Consider the following 18,989-nt stretch of genomic DNA (forward strand, 5'->3'; position numbering starts at 1 on the left):
TTGAGGAGAATCTGACCTACGATGGAGACTAATGAGATCGGTCATGCCCTATGTGGCATATTGTATTCTTCCCCTGTATAGTGGAATTTTCATAGTCAACAAAATCAAAAAAGGATGTTGTGTCTGGTCTTGGAAGCATACCATATTTCCTTTTCCTTGATATAAAGAAGATAGAACAAATGACCAGGCATTGCTGTCAGTTATTATCATTCAATTACAAATATTACTTTTATAAACAAGGTCACATTTGCAATGCGACTTTTGTGACTTGAAGTACATTTAGCGGCATCTCCATTTCTTACACATATTGATGTGAACGGCATGCATATGGTTTGCATGTAGCTCTAAGAGTCATCTTATTTCAAATGAGGACCAGCTGAATCTCATCAACATGCAAAAGATAACTTAAACTGGTGCAGTCACTGGTTAGGAGGGACCTTAAAGAGATCAGTCGGGTTCGGTCAACAAGAGTAAACACAACGGAAACACAAGGATATGATAGAGACAATGCAGAACAGAATGAATTATATCATGAAAATTGATTACAATCAATCGGTAACATCTGGGTTATAGAAACCGGCTCACTGGCATACTAAAACATGCTCAATTACAGAACAGGTCACAACTGGAACCTCAAATCTTAAGATCTAGCTTGTATGTTCTATCTACCACCTTCAATCTTCTTTTTAATGCTTAATTACAATGATTTATACGATTCAAGGGATCCGGTCGGCCCAAAAAGGGATCAAATGCTGAAGAACAAGACCTAACGTGTAAAAACAACAAGGTCGGCCTCCGCCAAAGAAATTCCTCCGGAAAATCCAAACGATGAAGTGTAGATCAAAGGGAAGGTCGGCCACACGCCAAGGAACATTGGAATCAATGCTCAGGGCTTCGTAAGCTACGGAAGGGATCTGGTAGATCACTAATGCAAATAGGTCCAGGCAACCGGTACCAAAAAACTGTCTCAGAAACTTGTAGCGATAACTTGCCGGAAAATGATCCAAATGTTCCGCAGTTTGGGAATAAGGTAGATGATCAATTCTTCAAGCAAATATCCAACTCCTCAGGATCCGGTGAGCCAATGCCAGAAAATGCAAAATGAAATGCTGAAATTGCAAAAGAGAAAGCAAAACAAAAAGGAAATAGTTTTGGTTGATGCAAGATTGCCAAGAACTGGGGATGCTCCTGCATCTTAAACAGACTTATGGAATACAAATATTGCCCTCAAATTTTAATTACAGAAAAAGAGAAAACTTATTTTTAGTGATATGTAGGGCATCGTATAGTACCTGCATTCTTTCAACAAACATGAATAGATCTTCAGCCCATCATCATCAGCATAAGAAGGTGGACTAAACAAAAGAATCCATAATACAAAAAATACTGACATTGCTGATTGGGGGCCGTATTTAAAGATAGCCTCACTTAGCCATGCTTTTATATTCTTGTTAGGTTTGAAGACTAGTAGAAATGTCTTTTTTTGTGGTCCATTTGCTTATAAAAATGTTTAATTGATCTGCAAAAAGGTCCATGTGCGAACATATGCTTGTTTTTTTTGGACCAAAAACAAGTACTTCTCTTTTGTATCTAGAAAGCTTTTCATTTTGACTTGTGACAGTGTCAAAACAACTTTGTTTGCATTGAATTTTTTTTTTGCTACATGCTGCAAATCTAAGAAATTGATACTTAGGACGTGGTTTATCCATGATCCAGGTCCAGCAATTAACAGCTGTATTTCCAAATCTTGTCTTGTCCTTCACAACAGAATCATTTGAACTTCTCATAATATACTTGTGCTGATAATACCCATACATTGAGACTGGAGAGAAGGCCATATTATGAACAGATAACCTGCAAAGAACCAAAGAAAGATATTCATTAAATCAACACCCCAACGACAAGCTGGCAATTAAATGTATTCTGTATAAGTCACAATTTCTAACTAAGGTGTCTCCAACTCGGTGTTTTATCATTTAATTGAGGAAGTACACTATTCCCATCATACAATCAGAATATCAATTAAGTACGTGGCAGTTATGCTAGCTACAACTATCACCAATTATGCTAACTACAACTATCACCCCTTGAATATCGAGAGTCCCAAGTGTGTGAGAATGGTGGATTTCTTTTTCAGTTGCAAGAATACCATGCCTATAATTTGGTTTTGGGGAAATTGCCACTGTTAATTCGCTGGAAGAATTTAAGAAATCAAAGCAATCTCTGTTTTATCCTATTTGCTATGAAAAATAGCATGACATATAATGACAACATAACAGGCCAAAGTAAGGACAAGGTGTGCTAAAATATATCGCCAAATTCAAGAAGCTAGTAATAAAATTGGGGTTGGGCACACAAAATTGAAGCATGTTCTCAAGCTCACTACATAAAGATGGATAAGCAGAGACCCCAAGGTGCATCCTCTTGGCACACAAATCACAAATGTTGGAAATTGCCCCCAACCAATAGTATCAAAGGGAAGGCGATGACATGATATCGATAGAAGGGAAAGATATTAGAATTAGCTTAAATATATGAGACATTATCTCACAGTTAATTTCAAATGGTTGGAAACTTTGACAGTTTTATGTTGCACAAACAGTTTTAGTTGTTGTATGGTTGAAATCTTTGTTCTATGTATTGCTGTTATAGCTGATCTTCTTTTGAACTCGGCAGCCTTTGTGCTGCTCATCTTCTTTGTAATTTGTTTTACATTTATTCAATTATTATTATTATTATTTTTCAAATGTAGGCTTTATTTTAGCAAAGAGGATAAGGTAGAGGTGAATTGATGAGAACATTTTATTTTAAAATTCAGATCAAGAGGAGAATTATTACCCTTTGATTTCACAAGAATTAGTAAAGAAGCTTGGAGGATATAATTATCTAGTACTCATAATGGTGGGTAAAAAACGAGTTAAATCTTAAGTTAACAAATAATCCAAATTATAGTTTGATGTTGATGGACACTATATTCAAGAAGTAGAAGTAGATGTTGCCCTGTTTGATGCTTGTAGTGTAGTTCTAGCAGCTCATATATGTACAAGAAGAATGCAATCTTTATGATGAGAATGCAAATATTAGTTGGTCAAGATGGATAGAGCGAATTGCCAATAAGTTGTACAAAGCAAAGTCCAATCTTTCTTCAGTAAGTGCCAATCAAACTAAGGAACTCATTAATGCAAGTAGAAAATTTGCTTTGCTTGTTTTGAGAGATGATAAAGAAGATGAGGCTGTAGAATATAAAGTTTCTTATAATATGTGTGCTTGCAAAGAATGAAAGCAAATGGAAGAGAAATCCTTTATAGAGATGCTATAAGATCCTAGTAGTATATTATTGAGAGGTAGAACATACAATTTAATTGCTGCTAGATTCATCACTTCCTAAAATGAGCCTTTATAGGCAGTCTATTTAGAGGCAAATAAATTGTAGTTGTAATGCTAAAATTGTTGGATCAAGAAATCGACACACTTACATTTATCTGGTTCTTGTTTTATTGTTATGCCAAAGAAAATGAAACATGATGGATTTGTGGAGAATTACATAGCCTTTAACATGATATTACAACTAAGGACCACTATATTTTTAGACTTTTGAGGTTTTGTCTGGAGCTCTACATTTTTGCTCATGTTTCTAGAGGTTTAAGGTTTTATTCAAAGTGTTTTGTGTTTTGAATTTTGATTTTTTAAGAAATCAATGTAAGTTTTTTATTTATTTAATTAGGTTGTTTTGTATTTTCCTTTAGTTGAGTTTAGCTTTCTTGAGTTTGCCTTGGAGGGAGTCATGGGGGTTGAGTTTTCAACATCTTATATACAAGTTATTCCTTCAACTTTTGAAGATTCATGAGTTACACTTTCTATTTGTTGTATTTGTCACCTATTTCCTCTCACATTTCCCATATATGTTTTCACTCGTCTACATTTTTAAATTGTGAGGCATGGCATAGCATGTGTCGACACTTTATGCATCTAGTGCTTCTTACATTTATTGTATTTTACGTTTTCCATTTTTTCTTTTAATTAATGAAATACTCTATTCTCATATTTTAAAATTTTGGGTCATTGTTAGATTAGTGTTCTTGTGACTATCCCTAAGATACTAGGTCTTGGTGATGTTTTCTTCTTGCAAAATCTAGCGTGCTATCAAATCCATGATGTCTAGATTAAGTTCATTTTGATATGTGTTTTTAAGAGCACCAGGTTATTAGGTTTTCAATGGTGAGCTTATTTTTTGTGAATCATGTAGTGTTGCAAATTTCATCGTTATGTTTAGAAAGTTGGGAACACTAGTTTCAATAGTCATTTTGTTCAAAGCAAATACTTGGAAGTATTGGTTTTCTAGGTGCTTGATTTGCATTATGTTTTCAAGCTGTACATGTTTTTGGGCATCCTAGTGAGTTTCAAGCCCTTCATTTAGTCTAGAAGCACTAAACAAATTCAAATTCACTATTTGTTTGTTGAAGTAGGAGCATTTTGCTCCAAGGCTCTTGGAAGTTTTCTTTAGTTTTCAAGTTTTAAAAATTTATAGTGTACAATCTTTGCATTTTCAAATGGAGAGTTAGTCAACTACGAATTTGGTTGTTGGCTTGTTTAAGGCTTTATTTTGCACAATACAAGGTTTCATGTTGCATGGTACACGATTTGTTCAATTGAGGAGGCAAACTGTATAAGCTCCAACATGCCACATCGACTTTAGCGTCTTGGCATTGCTCAACTCCTCTATAGTCAATACTTGACACGATCCTTTGGTGTTACTTAGCACTTATGACACCTCTTACACAACTTGTGGTATCCTTGATGCCTAAGTATACCAACAAACAATCATTATGTTTAAGCTCATAATACAAGATTCAAGTTTTTGCCATTCTTATTGTTCATTGCTTAAGATAATCCTCTAAGAATATTGCTGTTGCTAAGTGACAATTTGTGTTGCTTGGTTGCAAACATGTGCAAAATGTTTGGGTATATTATCATACCTCTTGAAGATTCTCTTTGAATGGTTGCTCACTACCTTGTTGATTGTGCATGCCTACTTAGCTCAATTGATATCACCCACCTTTTGGACTGGGAGACACCCTTACGCTACTAGAATTTTCATTTCATACCTTGTCTTTGAGGAGTCTTTTATTAGTCATTTGATATTGGAATTAGGTGTAATTTAATCAAAATGCTTATTTTTTCATCAAATTCGAATTGGTGCTTCCAAAACTTGGGTTTGCTACTCCCATTTTTGGAAATTGAGATTTATTAGGAACTTTGTTATCTAATCCTACTATTTGGAACTTCTCTTGCAAGTAAATTTGATCTATGAGCTTCTTTTTTAGCTCAAATTTTTAAAGTGTATTTTTTGAGCACTACACAATCGTGTAGTCTATTAGTTCCTATTATAGTTTGATTATACTTTCAACTTTTGGTCTACTTCAAACATTGTAAAACTCAATCATAGCACAATCAAGTATTGTAAATGGAGTATGATAAAGTGCTTTATTCTTCTACTTGTCTAGGGGATCATTATTCAGAATGAATAAGATAAAGTTCGATGTTGGGTGGACTTCTGTGGTTCGTCCTTTGATTGATCTATTTGGGGGTTTCATCATGTATTTTACATATTGTGCACACTATTTTGTCACTTTGGATCATGAGAGCTATGTATTGGAATGAAGAGCTTAATGCTCATTGTTATATGCATGTTCTATCACCCTATCTTAGTGGACTCATTCTTGAACTGAGTGACATGTATCAAAATAATGGATGGTTTAACAACATTGACCAAATATAAAATCACTAGTCTCATTGTTTATGAGGATGTTTCACATTAGATAGAGCTCATAGTGTTAGGAAATTATAAAGGTTGATCAAACCATTTGCTACATAACCTCATGAGAAAAAGAATGTATGCAAGTTTACAATACCATATGTAAAGATCAAAGACATACCACAAGATAGTGCAAGACATACCTTGGGAAAACTCTTAAGATGGAAAAACCTAGTCTCCAAAAGTATCCACACACAATATATTACTTAACAATGAAATTATTACAATACATTTATAGAATCTTCATGAACATTTTTGAAATATCAAGCTCCTCTGATGCATCGTCTATGTGTCTAAGCATGTATCCACACATCCCATACCACATTTCACATATGTGCTCTTCAAAAGGGAACTCAATTCAATGACAACCAAGCCAAACCACTAATAAACAATTTCAACCACTAAACATGTGCTTGCTTAAAGAATCAAACTCACACAAATACAACCTAGTGGTAAGTTTTGTGAAGATCATGGTATTAAAAGACAATTTGTCTGCTCCTAGAAACCCTTAGCAAAATGCAATAACAAGAAGGAAAATAGAACAACTCAAGAAATATCTAGGACATTGTTAAAAGATGCTACCTTGCTTGATGTTTATTGGAAAGAGGCTATGCATACTGCTATTTATATTCTTAACATAGTACCTGTGAGAATAAACAATTCAAATACCCCTTATGAATTGTGATATGGAAAGTTTGCCATTGTTAATTACTTCAAAATCTTTGGAAGTAAGTGTTACATCAGAAGAGATGAAGAAGATCTTGGAAAGTTTGATTCAAGAACCAATGAAGGAATCTTCCTTGGTTATTCAATCAGAAGTAAGACCTAAAGATGCCACAACAAGAGACTCAAGAAGATAGTTTAGAGCACAAATGTTAGAGTGGATGAAAATTGGAACCAAACCATGAAAGAACTTGGAGTTTGTGGAATAAAGGGAGGAGCAAATGGAATTAGAAAAGATCCCTAAGACTCTATCAAGATATGTTTAAAAGAATCACTCTGAAGATTAGATTATTAGTGATAAGAATGAAGGTGTGTAGACAAGAAGAAGACTTGCCAAAGCAAGTGAACAAGTAAATATTTGTTTTTCATTAAAGGTTGAGTCCAAGACCTTTCCTAATGCAAGTAATGATGAAGGATGGATGAAAGACATGAAAGAAGAACTTAATTAGATTGAGAAGAACCAAAGATGGGAATTTGCTCCCATACCTACTAACAAAAATGTTATTGGAACCAAGTGAATATTTTAGAACAAACCGAATGAAGAAGTAACAAGGAACAAAGCTAGATTGGTGTGTAAGAGATATTCTCAAGTAGAAGACATTGATTTTGAGGAGACTTTTGCTCTAGTGGCTAGAATGGAGGCAATCCAAATGTTTCTGCTCTTGCTGCTTACAAGGACTTTAAGGTATATTAGAGGGATGCTAAGTCAACCTTCCTGAATGAAGATCTAGAAGAATAAGTCTATATAGAGAGACCTAATACATTTCAGTTGGCAAAAGATGCAAACATGGTATGCAGATTAAAAAGGCATTGTGTGGCCTTAAGCAAGCCCGTAGGGCTTGGTATGCAAGGTTGGACAAGTATCTATTGTAGCAAGGTTTCAAGAAAGGGACAGAAGATTGTAATTTTTGTTTCAAGATTCAGGATGACAAATTGTTGATAGTTGTTTTATATGTTGATGACGTTATCTTTGGAGGAGATGAGGTATGCAAGAGACTTGCAGTGGAAACACAAAAGGAATTTGAGATGTCGATGATTGGTGAGCTGTTTTTCTTTCCTGATCTTCAAGTTGCTTAGTTAGATGATGGAATAAACATTTCTCAAGCAAATAATATTAAGGAGATGCTAAAAATGTTTGGTATAGAGAATGCTATACTAGTGAGTATCCCCATGGTTATTGGATGTTACTCAGGCAAAGGTGATGAATTTCCAAGAGTTGATTAGATTCTTTATAGGTCTATGATTGGTGGATTATTATATTTTGATTGAGTCTAGAACTGATATTATGCATACAGTATGTTTGGTTGCCAAATATCAAGCTAATCCCAAGCAATCTCATGATAAGGTTGTCAAAGGAATATTCAAAATTTTGAAAGAAACTTCAGATTATGGTCTACGGTATAAAAAGGACAATGATTTCTCTTTGAAGGCTTATACTGATGTTGATTGTGCTGGTTGTGTTGATGACAAAAGAAGTACCAAGCATTTTTTTTCGAAGATAGATTGCTCTCTTGATTTAGTAATAAGCAAGATTCCGTTTTCTTATCCACCATAGAAGCATGATACATTGCTACATCCTGCTACACTCAGGTGATGTAGATGAAGCAGACATTGGGATATTTTAAGGTGATATATGATGAGTCCATTCCCATTATGTGTGATAATACAAGTGCCATAAAAATTTCAAAGAATCTAGTAATGCATTAAAAAATGAAACACATTTGTATCTGGTATCATTTCCTAAGGGAGAAAGTTTTAGAGAAGGAAGTCAGAGTGGAGTATGTGCCCACTAAGGATTAGATTGTAGATATATTCACTAAGGCACTTTCAAAAGATACTTGAGTATGTCAGACAATAACTAGGGGTTATTGCCTGTCCTAACTAGATGCATATGTTGGTGCATCTATCTAGGGGGAGAATTTCAAGGTATATCCATTGTCTCCTAGATTGATGTTGATTGCTGCTCTTATGGGAAGCAAATAGTTGGTTAGTTGTTGTTGAAAGGGAAGAATGTAAATTAGAGACAATGTAGAAGAATATGAATGCAAAATCAGGTAAAGATGTGTGTCCTTTGTTCTTGATGTCAAAGGAGGAGAGAATGCATATTGGTGTTTTTGCAAGGGGGAGAAATATCAATTACTAGTGAAAGGTGTAGAGAATGCAGATAAGGAAGGAGATAAGATTTCATTATGCATACATTAGGAAGTGTTCCCATCAATAGCAAAGGGTAAGATTGTTCGCAATATGTGTTGTCATTGATGTCAACCTCTTGATGCTCAACAACATTTGTTGTCATTTACGATATAGAGATTGGTTGGATAGAGAATTATGGTAGTTGTTGAAATAGTGATGACGTTGAAAGTTTATTGTTAGCTATTGTCATTGAGACAGGGAACAAATGAATATTGGCTGTAGATTTTTTGTGGATGTCCACCTTATTGGTGTTTGATGTCTACACTTTGTATAATGTGTTGATACAAATGATGATACTTGTTATGCTGAGCTGCATACACGCCCCCTCCATTTGCTCCTTAGAAATGTTGGGTCCCCCTTTCTTTTCTTTTGTTTGCTTTTTTCTTCAACCTGTTTTTGTTTGTTCTTGTGTTTCTTTTTGTTTTCATTTCAAAGTTTCGTGTCCCAAAACCCCGAAGTGTTTTTTGTCCCTTTGTTGCATTGCCTTTGTTTTCACTTCGGAGTTTCGGGAAACCGGAACTCCGAAGTGTGTTCTTTGTTTTCTCTATGTTTTGGACTTCAGAATCCCAAGTTTTTGGGATCTCGAAGTGCGTCTCCTTGGCTTCAGAGTTTTCGAAACCTTGAGGTGCCCATGTTTTGTCCTTTTTCGAAGACTTCAGGACCCTGGGTCTCCAAGATCCCAAAGTTTTCCTTTTGTTTGTGACACAACTCTAGAATCTCGAGTTCCTGGGGTACCGAAGTCTTGTCCTTGTTTTTGTATTTTTCTTTAGAAGACTTCAAGATCCCGGGTCCCCGAAATACCGAGCCTTCTCTTGTCCTTCTTGTGTTCCCTTTTGTTGTTTGTTTTGTGAAGACTTCAGGATCTCGGGTTCTCGAGGTCCTGAGTCTTCCATTCTGTACGTTTGTTGGAGCCTTGGAACCCCCAAATCTTGGGATCCTGTGTTCTCCTTGTATTGTTGTGTTTGTCCTCTGTTTGGAGTTCAAAACTTTAGAGTTTTGAGGTGGATTGTCTTTCCACCCGAAAACCCAAAGATCCCGAAACCCTGAAGTTTGTCACACCTCGATCTGCATGATCATTGAGGCGTATAAATACCCCTCCTTGCTTCATTTTGTTCATTTCGCTCACTTTGTCCTCCTGAGAGCTCTTACAATCCAAGCGATTTTGGTGTTTTCCCAACGCGCTTTGTGTTTCCCCCTCCTTGTCCAGGTGGGCCCTTGTTTCTCCTTGTGTTTTTGCATGAATTTCTTTCCTTTGTTTCTCGCTTTCTACAATTTTCACCATTTTTTTTTTTTTTAATAAGGCGTCTTTCACCATTTTTTTTTTGAATAAGGCATCTTTCACCATTTTTTTGTTGTTGTTTCGGCCTTGTCAATTTTTGCGGCCAGTTCGAGATCTTGGGTTCCCGAAATCTCGAGCTCTGTGCCTTTTTTTTAATTTCCTTCAATTCGGATTCCCAGGTTCCCAGGATCTCGAAGTGGCGCCCTTAAAGTAAGCTTTGATCAAGACCACTTTGGAACCCTGGGTTCCTGGAATTCGGAAGTGCCCCGTGTCATGTCCTTTCCACAGTCGAGAACCTTGGAATCCCGGGATTCCGAAGTGAGCTCATTGTTGTTTCTTGCATAGCTTCAGGACACCATAATCCCAACATCCCGAAGCTTGATTTTGGAGCTTGTGATATCCCGAAGTGTGTCTTTGATAAGTTCTTTTGTCGTCGCCCACTTCGAAACTCCGGATCGCTAGAATTCTGAAGCAAGTTCTTTGTTTGATTTTTTAAACTTCGGGACCTTGGAACCCCAGGATCCCAAAGCATGAATGCTATCTGTTGAATGGTTTATTTTGAACCCGGAACCTCGAGACTTTGAGATTTCGAAGTTCACTGTTGTAAAAAGAGAGTTTCTAATGTATTAATTGCCACTCGTTTGTGCAGTGTGAAGAAGTCTTATGGAAGCAGTAGCAACTCCAAGGAAGAAGACCGAGAATGAGGTTAGGCTTGAGACGAACCCTATCACAATGAAATATCAATACCAGGGCCAAACACTTGTCTCAAAGTTTGAGAATGATGTACCATGGTTTACCAAATTTGAGATAGGGCATATTGAACTAGAAGCCATCAAAGAGGAAGTATTTGCTCTCAACCAAACTGATGTGTAGATGAGAATCAAGAGATTTGGACTCGTAGAACCCACATTCTTTCCTCAAGTAGTCCGGTCTCCTGAAATGATATTAACAATTGCTCAGCATTACAACCAAGATACCAGAAAGTGCCTAGACACCAAAGGGATTGTAGTGGTGGACCTTTCAGCTGACATGACCTTTGGAATCCTTGAATATAATGAAGTTCTCCAAACTACCGAAGATGAAGTTGTCCAAATCTTTAATAGGATGTGACAAACAATATACATCATATAAATGAAGTATGGCTTAATAATCCAAGGAAATCAGGTCTGAAGGCATTAAACAACATTCTAAGGGACGATTTCAAAGACGCTCCTTGCGACCTTATCATCATGCTTAGCAAAGCCTTTGGTAAAGAAGATTCCAGACACTACAACTTATGGGTGTATCATTACATCTATACCATCCTTAAAGGGAAGAAATATTTTGACTAGGCATAGATCATATTAGATAACATCCACGAACAAATGTGCAATGTACTTCAAACCAAGAAGTTCTTCATGACTTTTAATGTGATCTGGATGGTTGCCAGAAGTGGTATTTACTTGGGCTTAAAAACTAATGGTAAACTAGGAGAAGGACCTAAAGAACATAAAGTGTGGGAATATTAGACTCAATTGCCTATTGAGTAGGCCAAAGGACACTTTAAAAGGATCAATGACACCTTCATTTATGCAGTCATTTGTAGACTGACGGGTGATGTAGGATATCGTCTCTCTCCTAAAGCCATGAAATTGATAAAATAATGGGGAACATGGTTCATTCAGAACCAGAGCTCTACTTACATAAGGTTGAGCGGATTCACAGGTAACTCATTATTGTAGTAACAAAATCATCATGCTCAAGTATTCAAGACAAGTTGTAGGAGTCCGATCTCTTATGACTCTCAAGCACAAGACTGGGGTGACATTCACAATAGTCCTCGAGAATTATAAATGCCACAATTTACAAATTGCAAAGACAACCATTCAAGAATTATAGTATTTGCGCTTCAAAGAGATTGATTATGCCCTACCATGATATGACCCGTTTGGCAAGTTGAAAGGAATGATGCGGTACCATACGAGGGACATATACATGCATTAGAAGACTTTGGGGCTGGAATGCAGGACAATTTTGAAGCAAGCAAGAAGGGATTTTATAAGTTAACATCTGTTTAGGCAAGAGAATTTGAAGTCGAGACAAACATTCCAAATGATTTCTGAGATGATGGGGAGATCCTAGATCCAAACTATGGTGAATTAAAGATAGACCAAAGACCTCTCTCTCCAATAAGATGGTCAGAAAAGGAGAATGTGGAGAAGGATAGCGTTGGTCAGAAAAGGAGAATGTGGAGAAGGATAGCGTCTTTGAAAAGGTTATTGAGAGAACAAGGCAATGGCTCAGTCTTAGGTTGTGACTGAGTGCTATAAAAGAAAAGAAGAAAGACAGGACCACTGGTAATCCTTAATCTAAAACGAATAGGGAATATGCGAGAAGGACAAGGTTAGAGTCCAGGAAGAACACTTCGGTGGACCAGGAGGCTACTGCGCCTAGTAAAGAAGAATTGTTTAAACAATTGGATGCAAAGATGAAGGAGTCTCAACTCCTGAAAAACAACAACAAAACATGGCATAACCACTGGGCTTCTCACTGTGCCCCAAGCATCCATTACACCTATTGTATCCACTATTGGAATTGTTCCTGGCTAAGGCACATCACAAGAACAAAATGTTGAACAACTCGCTCCTCCCACTCGAGCTCCTACAGTAGGAACCAAGCCAACTCACGAATGTGTGAGAATTCAAAACATTGAAACTGTAGCGTCCTAAAATTGCGACACTTGCAATTTCGACCGCATTTGGGTCTTCACGATGGCGACGCAACACGCAACCTGAATGGAGACCCCGAAACCTGATTATGACACTGAAAACTGCATTTTCTTGCACCCTGGCCTGAACCTCCTTTGCACCCTGCTGTCCCGGGAGGTGGGACCAGAGCGCCCAGCGCCCTGGTCCCCCAGGACCATGGCGCCCAGCGCCCTGGTCCCCCAGGACCATGGCGCCCAGCGCCCTGGTCCCTGGGTCCTATTTTGGGCCCGGTCTCTTTTGGACTTCGGGTCTTTATGTTTGCAAATTGGAAAATTATCTTTCCTGGTCGGCCTAAGGTCGGGAAAATCAGTCTATCAGCCCTAATTGACAAGTATATAAACTACATTTTCCTCTTTCATTCGAGATGATGGAAAAAGCGTGGAAACTATACTCAAGCATTCAAGCATTCAAGCATTCAAGCATTCCTTCAAGCAATTGATCATTTCAAGTCTCCATTCAAGGCTAAGTGTTGCATTCAAGACAAGGATTCAACCATTGAAGAGGAGATCACTTACAACATACTACTACAACATACAACATACAACATACAACATACAACATCTATACCTTCGCACATAAGGATACAAACATCCTTACAACAAGGTATTAGTACTTGTTTTACATTACAGACATTTATATTTACAGCATTGCTTATTTCTTGGTTAATTCCAAAACCGGGGTTTGACCTAAAGGCAAACCCCTAATCCCTAACCCCCCAATCGTCTTCGCTTTTCTGTGTGTAGGTTGCAGGTACGCGGCTGAAATTGAAGATCTGGAATCCTTGTGCAGAGACGAACAGATCCCCCTTCGTTTCGCGGATTTTTCGGAGGACCGTGGCGCTCGGGCGCCATCGTCCCGTCAACTTTTGCTCAAATTTGCAGGACAGCGCCGTATCGACATTTTACTGCTAATTCCAGGTCCGTAGCTTCATACTGTATTCCTATCTCAGTTTATAAGCGAATCTTTCTCACTTTCTATGCATTTCTAGCTTAATTCTTCTATGCACATTCTTTACAAAAGAGGGTAGCCTTGCTGTCATGACCCTTGAAACTCATTTAGCATCCAATCTTGCATTGCGTGGGATTGGATCTTGTGGGTTTTCAACCCCTCTTTTGAATGTAAAGTCTCTCCCCTAAGTGAAAACCATCAACCCTAGAGTGAATCTCCCTTCTCTCTCCTTGGAGTTGGAAGAGGGGAGAGCAACTAGGGTTCGATTGCGATTTTCTGCTTGACAGAAACAATTTCTGATGAGGACAATGAGCCTATTACAATAGTAGCCTGAAAGAAAAAAGGAGATTCCCATGCAAAGACAGGCTACTCTTGAGAAAGTTTTAGGAGAAGTAGTGCTAGTGCAAGTACCTTCCATTACTCAAGAATAACAACCTGCTCAAAAAATTGTTGAAGAGCCTGAAGGTCAAAAAGAGGACCCCACCCAAACACATACGTATGAGGTACAAGTGGAAACCATGGAGATAGATGAGCAAGATGAATGAATGGTTCTCACACCATAGGATCAAGAGCAACTTCTCAAATAGTTGGATGAAGGCCAAGATAAGCAACAAGATGAAGTGGATAAAGGGGCCTTCGAACAAGAAGTGGGTGAGAAGTTGGAAGAGTTTGCTAAGCAACAACAATAGAGTTCCAAATAGGTGCTTCAAGTAAACCTTGCTAAACAAATTTCACTTCTTCCACCATAGTACGAGGAGTCCACACAACAACAACTACTTGTGCAACATCAAGATACATGTATAAAACAACAAGAAGAGGAGGAGCAAGAGCAACAATTAGAAGCTCATATAGTAACTGCTCAGGTGACCATACAAGGCAAGCAATGAGATGATAGTATGTCGCAGAGGCTCAACTTTAGCTTCCAAAAAAAGAAGATTGTGTTACCAAGCATAACCTTACAAGAGGCACCAAGGAGAGGAAAGAAAGCCAAAACTCTTCTTCATCATTCAAGAAGTGATTCGGGAGACATAATAGCTAGTGTAGTTGCTCCGACGCAAGATACATAAGAGGGAGAACAAGCATCTCCCAGGTATTAGGTTTCCCAAGTAAAACATGGAAAACAAACTAAATGGGGGGAGATAGGTTCCTTGGATGTTGTCGCCACGACAATAAAAACGAGAATAGATGAGCATAGATCCAAGAAGCAAGATAAGGCTTATTGACAACAATACAAACAATAACTCATAGAGACGTCAAAGCCATTGGATTCAAGGACAGGTAATACCTTACCTTCTACTTAAGAACTCCTGCAAGGTGAAGTCAAAGTGTTATATGAGATGAGAAGGGTGGTGGCTATCGTGAAAACTTGGGCAGGTGATCAATTAAGCAAGATAAGAATGTTCCTATGAGAAACCATGTAAATGTATGAGGAAGCTCACCTCCTTGAAAAAATATGAACACTATGTGATATGCTGACCTATTTGGATGGTTTACAATCATATGTTGACATGTTGGAGTTTAAAGTAGATATTCTAGATTAGTGCAGAGCGAAAGTGCTCAAGGGGAACCCTTTGTTTGCAAATCTGCTCGAGGAATATGAACACTATGTGATAAAAGTGCCAGGAAAATATGGACAGGATGTTATGCAATCAAGGTCACTCAGATAAGAGGAAGTACTCAAACAATGGGAAGCATATGCATCTGAATACTTCTCCTCAACCGCTGAGTTCAATGTCTCTGTCATGGACATGCCAGGGATAGGTAAGTGCACTTGATCCTCCAGTCTTACCATACAACGCAAACTATGGAAAACTTGGTTGATACGATGGAGGAACTTAGGGAGAATCTTAGAGTTTCCAAATTTTGGATTCAACATGTGCCTGACCCACCTCACACTTCAGTAGAGTGCTACATTGACAACTATCACAGTTACAAGAACAAGTATTGAATACAAAGACAACCCTCAGTATACCCCTAGAGAGAAGGCAAATTTTTCATGAGCACAAGAGTTCGAGGGAATTATCAAAATACACTTGTCATGCGTAGTACCACTTCCATAGAAGCACAACACACTTGGAGACTTTGCATGCCACCACCAGACAAGCACAACATATGCAAGAGATGATGGCACCATCACACTCGTGAAGAAGACTCACAACTCTTCTGTGTTTTGCATAAGTTAACTGATGTTCAAAGGTAGTGACTTGCATGTCAACTACAATCTCCACCATTTTGCAACTAGGTCACAGGGTGTAGTTACTCCAAGATTATGGGAATTAAAGCACTATAAATGTAATGAATTGGGCCATTTTGAGGGTCAGAGAATTGATGATTCAAGGCCATTAATTAGGAAATTTATTTCTTAGTGCACTTTTAGAAGTTATTTGTTATAGTTAGAACTTTTTTAGCACCAGTCATTGCTGGTATTTATTCTCCCAAATTAATGCAAGCAACTTGTGGATGCATGATCTGCAGAACATGTCTTCATAATGGGTATTTCTCATAATTTGGTATCTTCTCTCATTTGATCAACAATTGGATATTTTAGGCTTTATCATCTTATGAATTGTATTGTGCATGTAAATGGTGTATGAGGATTAAGTGGTATTGCAATACTGTGATCTTTGATATCTTGTTCCGTTTATATGTAAGTTGATGACTTTGCACCTTTACTAGAAATTATATTTAATTGATGTTTTAAGTGTTATTGATAATATTATGTTATGTGATGCACTAATTTCACAAGTTAGTTATTTATGTTAAGATTTCTTTTTTTTGCTACTCTGACCCATCTTTTGACATTTATTTCTTAAAAAAATAAAAACCAAAAGAAAGATTCGTAGGCTTTGTAACTAGCATACCCCTTTGATTGCAATAGACTACATGAGCACTGAGTTTCCATGCACTACTGTGACCCAACAAAAGAGACCTTGGGAGGTTAGGGGATTCCAAATTCCTTATCCTTTTTTCAGGAGAAACCTCGTCTTACAAAGTTTGCATGTTAGGTGTTTCAAAAGGTCCACCAATAGGAATTGGCACTAGAAGGAGGGCCTGAACAATACTTTTCAAAGTAGAACTACATTGTCGCAATATGTCGTATCATGGTACTTCTACGAGACAGTCTCATTCCTTTCATACAACTATATTTAGGTTTCAACGACGAAGAGGAGGACGTCATTTCTGAATTATACACCCTTGCCTGGAACAATAAGAGAAGTTACACTGATTGGTTACGTATGTGTTCTATTCTTCAACAAGAACAAAGAAACGTTCAACGCATTGAAAACAATGCTTAAAGAGAACTCCGCTGCACGTAGAAATCAACCAGCCCAACTGAATCCTCACCCCGTACAAAAGTAGAGACACAAGATGGAGTGTATATGCTCTTTCTCTCCAGAGAGATTTTCAAAGAATTCTTAGGAGTACGTCTCATCCTGAAGATTTTGTAGTGTTAGGATCAGTTACCAGAAGGAAGAAGAACAAAAACTAGGGAGTCTCATCTTGAAGATTTTGTAGAGTTAGGATCAGTTACCATAAGGAAGAAGAACAAAGACTAGGGAGAACTTTCAACAAACTCCCCACACCAACTCATACCAAGTCCTCAACCCATTGCAACACCTTTCGTAAATCAAAACCCACTGCCCTCAATGACATTTTTCAACCAAACAAACACACCCCTAGGCACAATTCTTGGAGGGATTCATGATTTGCCCGAGAATCCAGATAAGTTCTGTAGAAAATATGAGTTTGGAGGGCCTAGGATTACTAAGGAACACATACAGTGGTTTGTAATCATTTCGAACACCAAGATGTGGTGTGTTGACTTTTCCCATACTCACTTGGAGAAAACAAATACAGTTGGTACTTGACACTACCCTCCAACTCCATTATCAGTTGAGATATTCTGGAAAAGGCGTTTATTGCTCAGTTTGGGGTACGTTGACCCAACAACCCTTTACCACCAATATGCTTCATTGAGAAAGTTGCCCAACGAACCCTTGACCACCTTCAACACAAAGTTTCAAAGGGCGTATAAAGCGTTGCAAGACCCTTATCAGATTGTGCAACCAGTCGCCATTGAATACTTTAGAGCTATTAACCCGTGGAGTACAATTTTCATTAAACAAACTGTTCCAAAGGAAAATAGAGATACTTTGTCTAAAGTATATGCTTTGGCTCTCAAGATGTATCAAGAGTTGAATCAGACACTAGGAGGGATAGGAGACAATCTCCCAATGAGTATGATTTATGGAAACTATAACCAATTTCCTTGTGCTGGCTCATCCATATTGGTGGGAGCTCCCACAATGAATCCCATTCCATTATATGAACCTCAACAAGTTATGAACCAACAACCCGTGACTCAAACTTTATCTTGGCCCAATACCAATACTGCTATTCCTCAAGCTTATTTCAATGATCAAACACATGGGATGACACTATCATATAACACCTCCAATACGGTTGTAGCAAACTAAGAAACGAATTCAACCCCTGCTGCATAAGGCTCCTACCCTTCTATAGAATTGGAGGCTTTGAAGAAAATGCTTTCCCAGGTCACTTCTAACTTGAGTCAATTGAAAGTCAATCCCCAAGGTGGATACATCCATTCTCAACCATACAACAACCAGTGAAACTACCAAAATCAAAACCAAAATCAAAATTAGAATCAAAGATACAACTCAAAACCATGCAATCGACAATGGAACACCGGTCCAAATAATAGAGGGGTAAATCACGAGCATCCTGACGCTAGGGACAACACAAACCACACCCAAACTGTTAATATGGCTGACATGAATTTGATGACTAATTGGTGCAGGTTACATGATACGACGTCTCATTCATAAGTTAATTGTGCTCAAATGGAGAAGGTTATAAGGATTGCTTCGGCTGATGTACAACCTAGAGGGCAAATTATCACAAAAGAACCTGATAAGGTGAATACCACCATGTTAGTGGATACTTTCCTCTTCAGAGAGGAAGGATAAGTGGAGGCCGAGTAGCTAGTCTACGATGCACAAGCCTTCCAAGACACTAGGAATACTTACAATTTAGGAAGCCAAGCCAAGGGGCCGATTACTGCACCTACAACACCCAAGGACAATCAAGTCCCACTAGATCCCAATGCAAGTAATAACCCTCCTCCACCTCTGGACTATCAAGGAACACATTCTAAGGCTGACCAAGGCTGAGAATATTCAGCCAAAAGGTCATATGATGTCACAAGAGAAATGGAGAACACCACTACCACCATGTCCCTTATGGAAGTTTTGCAATACTG

At 37.9% G+C, this 18,989-nt stretch overlaps 1 pseudogene; it reads right to left on the reverse strand.

The window, feature by feature from the left end:
- LOC131867884 (violaxanthin de-epoxidase, chloroplastic-like) overlaps nucleotides 1-18,989 on the reverse strand; it is a 121,356-nt pseudogene that overhangs the window by 93,226 nt on the left and 9,141 nt on the right.

The sequence above is a fragment of the Cryptomeria japonica genome, chromosome 2 (assembly GCF_030272615.1).
Source record: "Cryptomeria japonica chromosome 2, Sugi_1.0, whole genome shotgun sequence".
Lineage (NCBI taxonomy): Eukaryota > Viridiplantae > Streptophyta > Pinopsida > Cupressales > Cupressaceae > Cryptomeria > Cryptomeria japonica.